The 16,459-nt window shown below is 40.2% G+C and overlaps 1 protein-coding gene across 5 annotated transcripts in view; it reads left to right on the forward strand.

Moving 5' to 3' along the window:
* The first annotated feature begins 7,629 nt into the window (after positions 1-7,629).
* Positions 7,630-16,459, forward strand: part of zmiz2 (zinc finger, MIZ-type containing 2) — a 34,627-nt gene continuing 25,797 nt past the window's right edge. For 2 of the 5 annotated variants that reach the window (XM_058411142.1, XM_058411145.1), the window contains exon 1: positions 7,630-8,195. The gene's annotated coding sequence lies outside the window, so the exon portion shown is untranslated. Of the gene's footprint in view, positions 8,196-15,388; positions 15,408-16,459 lie in introns of those variants that run through there. The other 3 variants (XM_058411144.1, XM_058411147.1, XM_058411148.1) reach the window with 2 other exon arrangements.

The raw sequence follows: 16,459 nt of genomic DNA on the forward strand, positions 1-16,459 counted from the left end.
GCCCTCCCTCTCATTCACCTGCATGTACTGTCTTCTCCCTATGGACTTTCATTCGCTTCCTCCCTAATGCAGACCTCCACCTCTCCAGGCTCATCTCAACCTCTTCTCTACTCTCACTACAGATCACAACGTATTAGTAGTAATATATGCATGTATATATGGGCACATATAGGTATGTACATATATGTGAATGTGAGTGTAGATGCATGTGTGCTTATATATGATTTTATTCAGATGTATAATGTCTGAGACGCATCTGACGGATGTGTAAAGTAAATTTTATCCATGTGTGTGTTTTAGGAGTGTGGGGACTTTAAAAAATCTGGTGTTACAGGAATGGATGGAAATGATAGTGAAGGTCTCTAGAAGATGTAAAGCAAGTTCTTCAACATGGTTACTGAGTGACAGCACCTCAATGCAACTGATTTAAAAGTATGACAAATATTTATGCGATTTAGTTTTTTTTACTGTAAATTGTCTTTCAGTTCATAGAAACTGAACTGGTTCACCCTTCGTGTACTTTTGCATTTAGTAAAATGGAAGACTTTTTACGTGAGTGATTTTCTGGATCACTGATAATCTTTTTACCAGTACATTGACATTCTATTCCACTAGTATAATGGAAATGGAAGTTTTCAATCAGTTTAAACAAATTAGTTATTTTAAGTCCCTTTTTGCTGTTATAATCAACTTCACTTCTCTGTAAAGTAGAATCTTTTCACTAGATTTTAGAGCATGACTGTGGAAATGATTTTGCCCATTCAAGCCACAAGAGCATTAGTGAGGGCAGGTGAGGAGGCCTGTGGTGCAGTCAGCATTCCAGTTCATCTCAGTTTAATGTTTACATGCAATTTTGCTCATTTGATAGATATGTAGCTTGAATCATACTATGAATTAATCGTACAAGGAATTAAGACTTTTCTTTGTTCTATCACTTATGTGGTGTAGTGACTGTCTGTCTTCAAATGCAGACTAAAGACCTACCTCTTCATAAAGTGCTTTATTGAACAAAATACCAATAATACATTAAAACAGTCTTGTTGATGTGCTTGTATTACGCTACTCCCCTCTAAGTTTTTTTTGTTAATGATAGTACTCTCTTTACACTATACGTATCTGTGGAATGTATCTTTTCATATTATGCAATATACACAGTTCTATAATACATTCTGATAACCAAGGCACTTATTATCATGAATATTTTTTTACTGTGTACTCTATTTATTCTTAATCCTTTATATATATATATATATATATATATATATATATATATATATTTATATATATATATATTTACTTCTAACTTGAATTCCTTTATTGTTTTAGGTTATATATATATTTACTTCTAACTTGAATTCCTTTATTGTTTTAGGTTTAGATGCCCTTATTGCTGTGTGAGTGTACTGTAAGTTTACAAACGAAGGGAGTGTGAAGTGTGTGATCGATATATAGAGAAAAAGAGTCAGCAAAACCGGAAGTGGTTTCAGCACAAGGCTAAAAATGTACAGCTTTAGCAAATAGAGGAACTACAGGGTCATCGTCTGAATGTCTGTATGCGTGATTCTACCCAATAGATGGCGCTACAACTCAAATTATATTCATTTCAACTCGCTTCAGTACTGTTTATCCTGCTACAGCTTCAGTTTCAAACATTGCCTAACTATCAACTATTTTGTTAAGAAGAGTTTCATCTCTGTTTTTTAACGAAAACAAAAAACAAAAAACACACAGCTTAACATGACCACAACTAATGAAATTAATGAGGTACCAAATGTTCCTGATGTCTAATACATAATCTCTAAAGCACTGTATGTTTTATAAGTTGTTTTTATGTTTCTATAATCGTTTTTTCTTTTGTTTTCACCCAGCTTAGGTACAGTCCAACATCGAAATGTTATAAGCTCTCACTGACAATGCAGATCTGTCCTCACTGACTCACCGACCAAAGTCCTCTGACCCCCTCTGCAGGACACCATTCATAGAGAATCACCTCTGGCAACCAGAACAACAGGCCACTTTAAATGTGAAAAGCTCTCCCTGTTTGAGTCAGATGGTTTTACCCTGAGGGTTGGTGAGTGTGTGTGTGTGTATGTTGCTTTTTCCCCCTAACTTTTTTCTACACTATCACATGCTTGGACTCTTATCTTAAGCTTGTGTCTTATCTATGTTGCCCTAACCAAAAGTAATAATTAAATTATACTAGATATTGCCTCTGTTTACTGTTTAATTATACTTCCTGTTGTTGCTTTAATGTATTTTTCTGTTACTCCTAAGTATCTGCTTCAATGTTGCCTGTTAACAGTGAACATCTTTCACTGTGACAGTGTTTACTACACCAGCACACGGCCAGCAGGAATCACAACACTTCCTATTTCAGTGAGAGAGGACAGCAGATTCCAGTTGACGTATTTTCTCTGGAGCCTTGGCTCTCTTCATCCTAATTAGGAGTGCCACAGTGTGATTGAGCGGGACAGAATGCCTGCTTCAATTGCTGTTACTCCGACTGATGTGGCTGTTAACGTCCTTCTGAGTTACGCCACTGCTATCCTCAGGCTTGCACAACAAGCTCTCCCCGCCCCTTTTTAGGTGACCTCTTACACATCTACTATGAACACAGCTGTCTGAAATTATGAACCAGGATCATATGTGCTCTGTGGGGCTTCAAAAGGAGAAAAAAAAGCTTTTGTCTATATAATGTTGCAGATTTATTTTTGTGCATTTTAAGTTACCATCCCTGCTTTCACAAGTGCTGCAATGTTGTTGTGTCAGACAAGGAAGGTGGGAGAGAACAAGTCTCTCTTCCTGATCCAGCCATCCAAAGCCCACCTTCCGCCCTCCCTCCCTTTTTTTCATTGCTGTTAGCCACTTCTCGGGAATGTTCCTCTCCAGGCCAGGGAGAAGTCACTACAATGGAATGCAGAGCACGGCCCCTCCAAAAAGCACTGTTGACTTTAAAAGGCCAGAAAATGAAATCAAACACTGCAGTTCCAGTTCCTCCAGTTTGTTCCATGTGTTTTAAGAACCATGCTTCATTTTTGGGCCAGATTGAGAAATGTGGTCTAAACAGCAGATAAATCTCTTCTATTAGGAAAAAAACAGCTTCACTATCAACAATTTCATCCTTCACTCTTGTGCAGATTGTGCATGTGTATTTGACAGCTGCACGCGGCTGGAAAAGAGTGAAAGCCGGGAATGTACTACTCTTTTCTCAGATTCTTCTTTGTCTGTATGCTTTCACTCAACCTACTGGAACAGCCCAGGCCAGGGGTGAGAGCAGTGGATGCAGCAGTGGATGAAATCCCCCAGCACTCTTTGAAGGCAATAGCTTGGGTGCTGTTTGACCCTGATATGGCGGGCTTTCCATTCTTGGAGGGCAAAAAAAGGGGGAGGTGGGTTGTTCTGGCCTGTGACATTGTTAAATGACTGCAGTGGATGGGAATGGGGAATGGGGAAGGGGAAGGGGGGGCATGCGGCAGGTCGTGGGGGAAGGGAGGCTGTGGGAGGTGGCACTGACATCGATAGCGAGGAGAAAAAGATGGGGGAAAAAGGCAAAGAATCTCAGCACCTGTTTCCAGGGCAACAGGGAGCTGCTGAACATAAGTCTGACTTATCCCTCCCTCCTCCTTGTCCCCCTCCTCCTCCTCCTCCTGCCTTTGCTGCACTGGCCTCACACAGAGATGCAGGCACTTCAAGTGACTGATCTTACACACAAAAGCATAAAGCAATGATAATGATTTCAATGTAGTCTTTTTTTATTCTGTAGATCTTATATATTCTCCCTTGTCTGACTGACCTGTGCAACATCCTTCAAACTCGATCTGTCCCCTTAGTGTTCACCGAGGTCTAATCTAATTAACTAATTGAAGGGATGAAAAATCGATATTGCTTGTGAGGTTGTAATGCTTTGACGAGTTCTAATTTGTCCTCTCATTACCTGGTCAGCTGACTCCTTTTGTTCCCTGCACCTCTGACAAAGCGCTCACTCCCTACAGCACTTGTCTGGTTCCAAACCTCTAGAGTCGCATTCAGTCACGCTCATCAAGACTGCAGATCTATTGTTCTTTTCTCAGCAGCTTCAGTCTAGCCTCTCTCTCTCTCTCTCTCTCTCTCTCTCCCTCCCTCCTGCTGTCTCTCTCTGCTGGATAATTCCCATGATATGTTCTTGCCACCGGCATGGAACATACCATTCCCTAACAGGGGGATGACGAAAGGAAACTACAACACTCTAGCTTTTTCCTTATATCACCGCAGCTCTGTTCTGCCTCATACACATGCCATTATTTACAACAAAATCACTCAAATGCGATACACATGCTGCTCTAAATTATTCTGTATGATCCAAATGATCCATTCTTCCTGCACCTCTCCTCTCATCTCTGTGCCTCTGTGGTGCGATCTATTCCCTCTTGGCATGGTAAAGTGTCTGTTTTATTGACTCAGTGTCTTAAGGGCAGTTCTTTTCCTCCTTTTCTGCAGATATGGCATTGCCCTGTGAGATCTTAACAAGATAGAACAAGGAAGGAATATCAATTACACTCCAGCAAAGGAGCAAGGGATTGACAAACAAAGGAACATGCAGACATAATTGACTTAAAGAGGTGTGCCTGATGTTGTCTAACGGCTGAAAAAAGTACTTTTTTTTAGAGGATTAGCGGCCATGTAACATGCGTAGACATACACTGAGATGCAAATTCAAGCAATGAATCGAATGAGACATGAGCTAGAGATTGAAATTAGTGAAGAATTACAATAAATTAAAAAAGTCCCAAATTAGGCGATGATGATTAGGCATATGACAAAATGACTGACAGTCATTCACATCCTACTATTAGTGTATGGGATGTATAAATATGCAGAGGACATCAATTTTCAATCAAGATAAAGCGGAAAAGATCTAAGTGACTTTGAAAGAGAGTTCAATATTAGGGCAGAGATAACAAGAGCTTCAGTGATAAAGATGGCTTAGCTGGATGGGTTTCAGAAGGAACAGTGACTAATGTGACATTGGCATTTAAATCTATGGGAAAGGCATGTTTTTTGGAGATGGGAGGAAACTGGAGAATCCATAGAAAAACCTAAACAGACACAGGGAATACATGCAAAACTCCAAATATACAGTAACCTGAGCTCAGACTCAAACCAGAGAACCCTGGACCTTGTTTCCAAATGACTTAAGGATCCCTTAACTAGTATAATTACTGCACTAACAATCCATTAACAAGGAACGTTAGCATGCAGAATAACATGATCTGTATTAATAACTCTTTAAACAATTTGTGCTTAAAAGCAAATGAAATTACAGCACGTTCCTAAAACACAGCATGCCTCGCAAGTCCAGGGTTTCTCTGTTCCAACACTCAGCTCTGGTTACTGACTATGAGTTTCACATGTTCTTCCCTGGGTTTCCTCTGGCTTCTCAGCTTTCCTCTCACCTCTTAAAAAGGTATCGTTTAGGTAGATTGTGAATTATTGTGTAAATGCCTGTACCTTGTGCCATGCAATATGCAGACATACTAGTCAATGGTATATTCTCACCTCACACCCAGTGTGACTTCCTGAACTTCCTGAAATCTGATTTTTCTGTATTTTTGCCAATTAACAACCTCAGACATGTTCATTAATGTGTTGGTTCATATCGGAGGCTCGTCTATGGTATAAACATTGCTTAAATAAAGACAAAAAACAATGAATGCAAGTTTAAGTCACTTTGTTAATGTTAATTAGGATGTATTCATGAAGTACATGTAATGTGTTACCATTAACATTGGTAGTGATAAGTCTTTTATTTTAATGACTTAATAGGTTTACCCTCTAAATTTACCCAGGATTAATAAAGCACTCATTTAGAGACCTATTAGGATCTGAGAGCAGCCAGTAATTAAGACTCTAAATCTGCTGCTATACTTAACTGAGGATTCTTTTTCTTTCATCTATGGATAGGTTAACGTTTTAATAATGCATAAGAAACATGTGAAACATATTTCACAACATCTGACTGACAGCATCTGTCTTTTATGATCTCAGATTTTTATTTTTGACAAGCATCTGTGACTAGCAAAAGTTGAATGTCTTCCCAAAAATGTTTCTTTAAGTCTTTTAACTTGACACTGCCAGTAACAAACAGTGCTGCTGGCTGCTCCTAAACTGAGCAACATCTGTTCACACAGTTTCCAAGTTCTCCTTCCTGTTTATCTAGAAAGAACACACTCATGAAACTTAATGAAGTCTTTCTCGTTATCCAGATTAAAGTAAAAGTAGACCAACTTCAGAAGACTTTGCTAGCCATGTCATGAAGTGCAATATGTGGTTTGAGATAATCAGGTTCATGCAATCAAATAACTAATGCAAGGAATTTGAACCCAATCCTTAGCTGTATGGTTTAGAAACATTTTGGAGCTGACCTTTGACCTCTGCACTTGTGCACTGCATACTCCAGACCATCCCTAGCTCCTGACAAATTCTAACCGGAATCCATTCATTTGCTTCATACCCAATTTCTGTCTAGGTTGTGACCCAAAGAGTTTGATGTAATTATTTTAACGCATACTTTAACACAATAATATAACTTAGATAACACCATTTTAAGAAGCTAAAGCAATTACACAAGTTATTATATGTGCTAACTATCTGTTTTGTATTATATTCAAGGCTCAAGGTTGTATTTGTCACGTACACAATTGCGTACAGTATATAACTTGCAGTGAAATGAAAACTCTGCCTGCTCCTCTGCGTGAGAAACTGAAAAATAAAATGAATAGATATAATAAGCTGTGTAAACATATGTAACATAAACAAGGTGAAACCGTTTTTTAAAATAAATTAATCTAATTGTTAGACTTTTAAAAATGCTGATATTCATATTCATATTATTATTATTATTATTATTATTATTATTAATAATAATAATAATAACAATAATAATAATAATAATAATAATAATAATAATAATAACAACAATAATAATAATATTAATAATAATAATAATTTTATTATAATTACTATAATTACGTAAGTTTTATTTAAACGTGTATAAAAAGGAGAACCATTACACGGAATTTAAGTTAAAATTCCAACTTTTCATATTGAATTACTATTAAATCACTTAAATTAGATAAAATAATTATATTAAAATGTTTAAATATATTCCGTTTTACCATATGGAGTTCCTCCATATAAATTACTTGTGGTATGTGAATACAAACAAACAAACAACAACGATAAACAACAAACATATACCAATGTACAGAATAAACACTTAGGTCACATTTCAAATTGCATTCTACATTACTTACTAGTGTGCGGGTTACATCCAAAACTGCATACTATTGTAATAAATAGTGCACTTAAGCTTTAGGTACGAACATGAATACTCGCTTACTAAATAGTATGAGTAAATAGCACACCGTGGTAGTAAATAGTCAGTGTTGGTGGCGCGAGTATGACTCTTTAGTGTGCGAGCGCTCGGTTTGGGACGGAACCCGTGTCACTAAGCGATAGTCAGGTTGCTCGATTGTCACTCGCTCGATGTGCTGATCTGTTAATCTGGCCTGAAGAGCAGCGGAGGGGGAAGTTCAGCCCGGGGAGGGCGGTGATGATGATGATGATGAGGGGGTGAGTGACAAAAAAACTGCTTCTCTTTTCTTCTGACAGAAAGAGAGAGAGGGCGAGAGAGAGAGAACGAACCTCCATCCCCATGAGCTCATGAATAAATTATAGCGGCTCATTGTGCAATAGAGGGAGGAAAGCGGTTGAGCCTGGCAAAATACGGCCGAGTGGGTAACGTTACGGACTATATACATACACACACACACACACATACACACACACACACACCGCTCCGGAGCTCCGAGTGCTCGTCTGCTTCAGTACAGCCGCCGCTGGTTATGCTGCGGTCTCACCGCCGGACTCCGGGGAGCTCCACCGCCGCCAGAGACACGCTCAGAGCCCGGTAGCTTTACTGGTAGCGCGAGCTCCTAGCTCTTAGCCTCGCTTTTCCCCCGCTCGTAGATGGATTACAGTCAGAACTAGGACGACAAGTCGCGGTGTCGCGTCTTAACTCCAAGTTAAGTCGATTGAGAGAAAAACGGAAAATTAAATCTCCTTGTAGCAGGCGGAGGAGCGGTTAGGTTTCAGTGTGTTTCCGAGTCCTACACGATTCAACAAGCCGAGCAACCACGGGCAGCTGGAGTCTCAAGGTAAGAGTCAAGAGTGTAGCTATACGGCTAATTAGCTAGCAAGGCTGTGCAGTGCTGCTACTGTTTTAAACGTTTCACTAAGCTAAATACTTTCTAAGCATTCTCCATGTTCTTTTTGCACACGGTTTTATGTCCTTTAACCGTGCTTTTAATGGTATTTTTTTTTTATTCATGCTAACAGCTGGTTAGCTAGCTAAGAGATGCTAAGACGTTAGCATCAATACTAGGTATAAGAAATCAGGTTAGCTAGCTGGTTAGCAAGCCTGCTAACTCGAATTAGCTTCTGAAGCTAAGGTGCTTTACACGAACCGGACTGGTGTTTTGTACCTCTCTGGGTTTTTTAAAACTAGACAGGCGAAATTATTGTGACAAATGATTTGTAAGCGGTGTGGAATTTATTTTGGGTCTTATCTCACTATTTGAAACATTAATTAGAAGTACAGTAACTTAACTGCACGTTAACTGTCTGTTGAACTGCGATGACAAATGAATTTCCCCACTGTGGGATCAATAAAGTTGTAAGACGGTGTTTTATTTTCATTCCAGGCTTATTTTAGTCTGAACTGGCTGCCATGCCAGATTTGGTGCATAGTTTCACCCGCAAGTTCACTTTGGTCTTCAGTAACACCATCATGTTATCACTGAGATTCTAAGCTGAAATGCAGTAAGGCAGGTGTTGTGTGACTTTACATTCACCTTACCACATTTCCATTCATAACACTAAGGAGAACACATGTAGCTGATGTTGTTGCGTTGCTGATGGAGCCTGGAGTTACATCAAGGCTTGGATTTGAACTCATAACCTCCTGTTCAGTAGCCCCACAGCCTTTCCACAGACATTTATACCTTTATTTATTTTAACATACCTTTATTGGCAGTTAAACAGTTTACAGTCATTGTCCTGTGTGTTTATCATCCTGCTCTGGTCTCACACTGCTGTGTATTTGGGCTGTACTTTTAAATGCTGCACCATGGTCGTGGAGAAACGACATTTCTTTATACACACTGTATAGAGGAACGATAATTAAAAGCTGTTTAATTGATTCACATACATTAGTTTGGCAGATGCTTTTATCCAATGTGCTGGAGCCAGTAGTGGGATCTGAACTCACAGTGTTCTGTTCGCCTGAGCCAGCTCCTCTCCTAGCATTTTCACATAACTTCAACTGGAGTACAGTTTCTTTCTGTCTTTACACTCGCTCATTGCTGCAAGTTTGCCTTATGTCCTGTAGGTGTGATGAAACACCAGTGTAATAGTATGTTTCCTGCCTCACCTTCCTTCACATTTGAGAACTTCCCAGAGAGCTAGATAAGTCATTTGAGATGTTTTTCCAGGGTCTGGGAAAATATAGCAAGGAACATGCTTTGCCTTTTCAGTTTTTTTTATTATTGTCTTTGTTGAAATGTTCAATATACACCTCTGCTCATCTGGCAGGTGATTTTATACAAAACGATTTGCAGCTAAAGGATTGATGCTCACTACAGAGTTCACAAGATTGAATCCGACACACTTTCCAATCTGATTATGGATATTTTATGCCGTCAGAGTGTCTTTCATGCGTGTTATATTGTTTGAGTTGACAGATCTTGCACATAAGCACAAGGCAGCATGCTGATGTTGCACATTTGAAGATTTTTCTGAAAAGTCAGCTTAGTTGATTTGATGACACCAGTCGAAACGGAGAGATCTGTTGGATCACAAGGGAGGAAAGTGTGATCGAGTTTGAAATCTATTCAGTCTGAGCTATGTGTGAACAACAACTTTTTTTTGTGTGTGTCTCAGTGCCTTTGTGCTGGAGCGCTCCACCCATGTGCTTTACATGAAGCCAGGTATGGTGTTGTGTAATATTCAGATGTTTAATTTGCTTCTTCTTGCACATGCGTGTCTGCTTTCTATGAATGCTGAGTGTGGCTCAGGTCAGAAAAGGCGGTGATGGTGATGGGGACAGATGGTGAGGTTCTTGTTATGAGCCAGGATTCATGCTACAGGCTTTGTGTTTGTGGGTCAGAGAACAGGTAGGCTACAGATGCCTTTTCCAAGGGTCAAGTCATGGCCACCTGGCTAGTTTTATCAGATGTCTTTAACATTCGTTTTACGTCCCACTGCTGGTTGTAGCGCAACAAACCTGACAAACAGCTTCTAAAGTACATGCTGAAGAGGCAATTTTAATAATAACAGTTCTTATAGGTGTAAAAGTTTCTTTCTTTCTTGGGAAAATAATCTGGAAGATTTATGAAACATCAGAAATAAGTCATACACTCAATGTTCCCCCGAAGATCCTGGGGGCGGAGCTTCGTGAATCATTCGAATGTCGAACCCTTCAAAATGTTAGGGAGGGGAAAAAAAAGATATTTTATCTACTGCACCTTTAATATGTTGTAATAAGCAATATGTGGCTACTTGTGGTAATGATCAGCTTTTTATTGTTTTCTAATGCAATAAAGACTCCTGACAGACTTTTTCCACAATGCCACAAAAGTTGCACAAAGGAATAAAAAAAAAAAATAAGTAGTTGAAGTAATTGTGGCATTTTTTTTAATGCCATAATGTCATGGAAATTCCTGGAACTACTTATCTAAAATAGTCAGTTTGTAGTGTAAATGACTTTCTTCAACATCCCATCTGCTTCCCTGTGCCTAAAACCGTTGTGGTAATAAACTCTCTGGCACACTTTCTCTCTTTAGATGAGGTTTCAGTAATCCTATAATTACTCAAGATCTTTTATTTAAAAAAATGCAAATTCCTTGCACTTGCGCAACAAATGTTGGTTGTTACACATGTACATTAATGCAGTTATCTGTTCAGGTGTTTTAGGTGAGTCTGTGCACTCTGTAGTTTCAGATTCCTGTTCCTGGCCTTGCAGGAGTGAAATCCCACGATCGTGATCTTGTGCTGCTGTAGTCCATCCGCCTCTTGAGATGCTTTTCAGCTCACTGCTTTATTATTTGAGTTCCAGGCTAATTCTGTGTAAATTCACGAGACTGTTGTGAGTGAAAATCAGCTTGAAAGTGCTGCAAGCTCCCCAGCCAGGCCCACGGTGACAGCTACTGAGTTCCTCATGTGAACATTACCTGACCTGTGTGTATGTCTTGCTCCACTGTAAGCCAATTGGCTGATTTGGAGATTTTCCTGACTGTATGGGTGTTCCTAATAAAATAGATACTTTTATTTCACAGTGGCAGGTAATGTTTACATGAAGCCCTTCTTGTCAGAAGGGCTTAGTAAATTATTGATAAGCGGATGGCTTCTGGCTTTGAGTAGACCTCTGTGTTCTGAAAACGAGCGCTGTACCTTTACACTCTGCTCACTCATGCGAGACAGAGTCATGCACACTGTTTTTAGATGTCCTAGTGAGATTTTTAGGACTTTGTGAGATTAGTCAGAGCTTCCCACTCATTTCCGTTCATTTCTGTGCTCCTGACGTAAGGACATTGGTCGTTAATAAACAGTTTATTTTCAGTTTTTTTGATTCACGCTTCCATAAAACAGCCTTTCTTTTTTTTTAGCATCTCTGTACACAAGTACACGAAATGGAGAAGCTTTACAATCTCTTGATCATATCTTAATTGAGTCCACTACCTTCTGTTCGAACATATTAATAAACTCCATCAATTAACATGTCCTGGGAATGAGCCAAGTTTAAAATAGTTCCAGTACACCCTTAAATCTATTTATATATTTTTTTTAACCTTGGGCTGTGAAAACACACCGATCTTAAGCCAGAACTGCAATGTTGAAGACAGCAATTTTTCCCCCTCTTTGGGATGTGTCAACAGGAGCTCCAGAGGCGAAACAAAAGAACAAGCAGGTAATTTAATTTAGATCTTGCTCACAGAGACAATGGATGATTTAGGAGGATTTGGCTCCCTCACACCTTCGAGTCACGCCTCGAAAACAAATGGCTCACGTACTTATTGAATAAACGGTTTTAATTGGCATTTACAGTGCCCTGGTGTGTAATTTGTCATTTGGACAGTAGGGATTAATAGGGAAAGGGGTCTGTTGTGTATTTGTTGGGAGGGAATAACTTGCGTGTTAATCTGCTTTTTAGTGCAGTCCCAGATTCACAGTGTGTAAATTTGAGCTTCGACATGTTCAGTTGCTGGTTTCCAACATTCCATCCACCATCCTGTTCAAATACCTGCTGATCTTGGTGTAACAGGATTTAGCACTCACTTATTGTCTACCACCAGTGCAGCGGCGCTTTAGTCTGTCCATCTTCATATGAACAAATCTGCTTCCAAAGCTCTCATGCTAAAACCATTATTACCACACTCATCATCTTGTATTGCTTATTGCTCACTCCCAGTTATTTATTTAAATCAATGCCCTGGGAAGAGGTAGGACTTCATCTTCTTGTTCCGACAGCTAGAGGAAGTTTATTCCATCTGGATACCAGGACGGTGAACACCTTGCTACAAACATGACATCTTTGTGTCTTTATGAAGCCTGTTCCTTAACTGAGTCCATTTACCATTTTGACACACTGACCCTGATTCTTTTTTAGCCTGTTTGCCTCATAGTTGTGGTGAAGGATTACAGACTTGTAAAACACCATCATCTGTGGAGCAATGACTAAAAGAGGCCCAGAGGAAATGACCTTGACTGGGGATTTAAGTTGTTATGAATAACCAGCCGTTATTACTTGTATACAGCGAGGGATTTCTGACACAGCCACACCTCAGCATTTGGTAAGCAGCTATAAATATTACATTTAGGTTGTTTAGTCAGCTTGTTATTTGACATTGAACATTTCTGTGTTGCTCGCTATCTTGAGTCCTTGTCCTCCACTGTCTTGTCTGCCTGTCTACCGTCACACTGCTGGCTTTTTGCAGCCACAGGCCGAGCCATGGAAATAATCAGCCCGCGCTGCCTGCTCAGATCGACTCATTGTGGCTGTGCTAAAGGATCGCTCTGAGGCGGGCATTATGTCAGGTTCTGCTCTCGAACTCTGGTTTGTGGTCGTCATAGTTAATGGAGTGGGATTGAGTTTCAGAGGAACGTCCCTCTCGTTAACACACAAACAGGCCGTCCTGAGACAGGACCCTCTGCTCAGGGGAGAGATGTTCTGTAAACAGGTTTAATCAGATCATGTAACAGCAGTGCACGGAGGCTCGACCACCATTAAACATTAAGATGGTGAAAATCAATCTTGTCAATAACGGAGATGGACATGTGACCATAACGAGACCCGATTCATCCAGACTGAATATTCAGCACTGGTGCTGTTACTCCTTGGTTAAAAATGACTAAGCCTTAAAGTCTGTACAATCATCACTCCCGGGCGGATGCTCGTTCAGATGATTGGTTCTGCATTGAGTAATTTTCTGCGATGCACTAGGTTGGATACAAATTAACACCGCAGGTTGCCGCTTGCCTTAAATCACCAAACAGATCAGTTTCAAAACAGCACAGCTCCTTAACCAAAATCCTGCACACAGCAATACTAACACATCACCGATATCATATACATGGCATTGCATACATCTGCTGCCCAGGGCTGCGTATTCTTAAGTACAAAGTTTGTGTGGTTTGGCTGCAGACAAATTGTGATACCATGCAAATGGGGCTCTGTTATCAAGTGGTGGAGTTACGGTTTGTAATTTTGTGTACTTGGATAACTGAAAAATATCTTTTTGGAACAATTTACCTGTGATGCTGGTGGGTGTGTGTATAAATATAGATAGATATTTAGATATGGATCCAGATGTATACAGTGAGGTGATGAAGAAGCCTTCCTGCAGTGTTCTTATATGAAAAAGACACATGAAATCTAATTTTTATTAAAAGCTATTTCATAAACTGATATTTGTATAAAATCTCATATGTATCATAAGTTAAAAGGGAATATGGCTGCGAGGAAAAGTGGCACAAAAAACATGACTTGTTGTAACCCCCTGACACAATAACAACTGGGACACAGTAACATCCCTATCAAGCCTAGTTAGCTTAAACACCATCAACAATCACATGTCCGTTATTAGCATAAGCCCAGGATGTTCATCCAGCGGTAATCCTACACAACACAGTCCCTAGCATCAGAGAGCAGATCACACACACACACAGGTGTTACTCCGACCACAACACAAGTGTTAACAGAAGGTTGACAGTAAGAGTGAACAGCCTGCAGATCATCAGATAGCTCTGCCTGTGTAATCTGTCTATGCCCTGCCTGACGCTTCTCCCCCCTGCTCCACTGTTGCAGTGTATTTTCAGACAGATGGAGAAAGAGATGGCTGACCTCCTATTGACTGGCTTAGAGCACAGATCTTTAGTAGCTGACTGCTTCATTACCCCCCCCCCTTTCTCTCCGCACACATCTCCCTGATCAAAAGCAGGGGCCAGGGGTCATCAACTTGGATAATAAACGCAGAATCATGGCCAAACAGCACTGCTGCATGGAACAAGGTGTCTTTTTTTCCCCCTCGTTTAAGAGAAGACTGAACATTCTGCACCGTCTCTCGTGAAGCCATTAAGACAGAATTTAGGCTGCGTTCTTTTGTTAGTTAAGCCACAGGCAGAGGCCTTGCCAAAGTGTCGAGACGCACTCAAGTTGTCTTGTGGCCATTTCAGCATGATTAGAATTCCAAACTGCGGCCTGGCTTGCTAACGAATTCTCCTGTGCCCAGAGTAACCTGGAAATCCCAAACTCGACCAGACGTACCCGACACCGAGTCGCAAACGCTTCATCACAAGCAGGTCTTGGCTCAAGACTATGGTGCGTCCTGTCATTGTCGTCGTCTTCTTTCGATCTTCTAAATTTCAGTCTAAAAAGAAAGAAAATGAAATCATGTGGCTGTCCTTAATGTTGAACACGTGTCTGCGTCAGACCTTTTTGTTATGGAGGTGTAATGGCTGTTAAAACGACTAAAGGCTACACTCTTGGGATTGGGGGAAGGGTTGGTCTGTGCAGCGCGGTGGGGGCAGGTAACTCTCCCTTTTCGGAACAGCTGCCGTTTGCTGTGCAAACTGATGTTCCTTCACTCCCCCCGGTGTGTTTGGCTACACAGGAACAGCTTTGATCTCTGTTGGACACAAGGCTTTTTTGGACCATTCGCTCAAATTGCTCCTGTAGGCACTGTGGCCTGGGGACTGTTGATTCTTCTGAAAAATGAGGAGGGAAAAGACACTTTGTCTCGGATATGAATGTGCAGCGGTCACCGAGGTCAACCCAGAGTACCTTTCTACCAGCTGCTGGGAATCTTGAGAATGTGAGTGAAGAGGGTGTTCAGATGAATGACTAGCTACTAATGGATTTCTCCTTTATTTGGCTCTTTGCAAAATATGCTAAGTTATGCTTGTAAATGTGCCAGGCTGTTATTTCGGTTGGTGCTCTGCTTTAGTGTTGTTATACATGCGTATATATTACAATACTAATTGATTCTTAAGAGCAGTCGACACTCTGAAGTGGTGTAGTGATACGTTTGAACTGCAAACTAAAAATAGTTGAGGAGAAGCTGTTGAGAGCTATTGCTTCTTCACAACTTTCTCATTCAGCAATCCAGAGGCTTAACCACTGTTTCTTGAGCTGTTGTATTGGTGCATTTGCCAAACTTAAGTCCATAGACACTGTGATTAGACATGTGATAGACATTTTCCTCAGCACCCTTTAAGCAGGTTTATGCTCTCTTCAGAAGATTAGGAAATTTATTTCAAGTGGGGCAACATGGGAAGCATGAACCACAGAACATGAAAAGTCTGTGACGTATGAAGTGGAAATTGGCGGGAACTTTGATCCATTAATCCGATAATGCTTGTACAAGTCGCATGCTGTGAATAATTGTCTTTACAACAGTTACATTTATGGCATTTGGCAGATGCCTTTATCCAGAGCAACTTGCATTTATCTCATTTATGCCCCGCAGTGACAGCATGGTGGGGCTGGGACTCGACTCGCAACCTTCCAATCACTATCTCTACTACAGGTAACAGTGATTTCCAACAAGCAAGGTGATGGTCTGGTTTTTTTAAACCAAGAAATAAGAAACACCACCCCAAGGACAGAATAGCTTCTTATACCAGAGGCATTTCCCAATACTTACAGTATTTTTAAAGTTTGTTAAAGAATGATGCATCATGCATTTTTTTTTATGTCCGTTTATAGTCATGTAATGTTGTGGAACATCTGTGAAGCAAGTTCTTACTAACAGATATAAATAGTTATTTCTTCACCTTTTTTCCCCTCTTTCTTGAAATTAATAAGACAGAGAAACACATTTCTGTGGTGGAAAACTTTACTTCTGACTGTTACGAAGTCTCAGAC

The sequence above is a fragment of the Hemibagrus wyckioides genome, linkage group LG16, assembly GCF_019097595.1.
Source record: "Hemibagrus wyckioides isolate EC202008001 linkage group LG16, SWU_Hwy_1.0, whole genome shotgun sequence".
NCBI classification, from domain to species: domain Eukaryota; kingdom Metazoa; phylum Chordata; class Actinopteri; order Siluriformes; family Bagridae; genus Hemibagrus; species Hemibagrus wyckioides.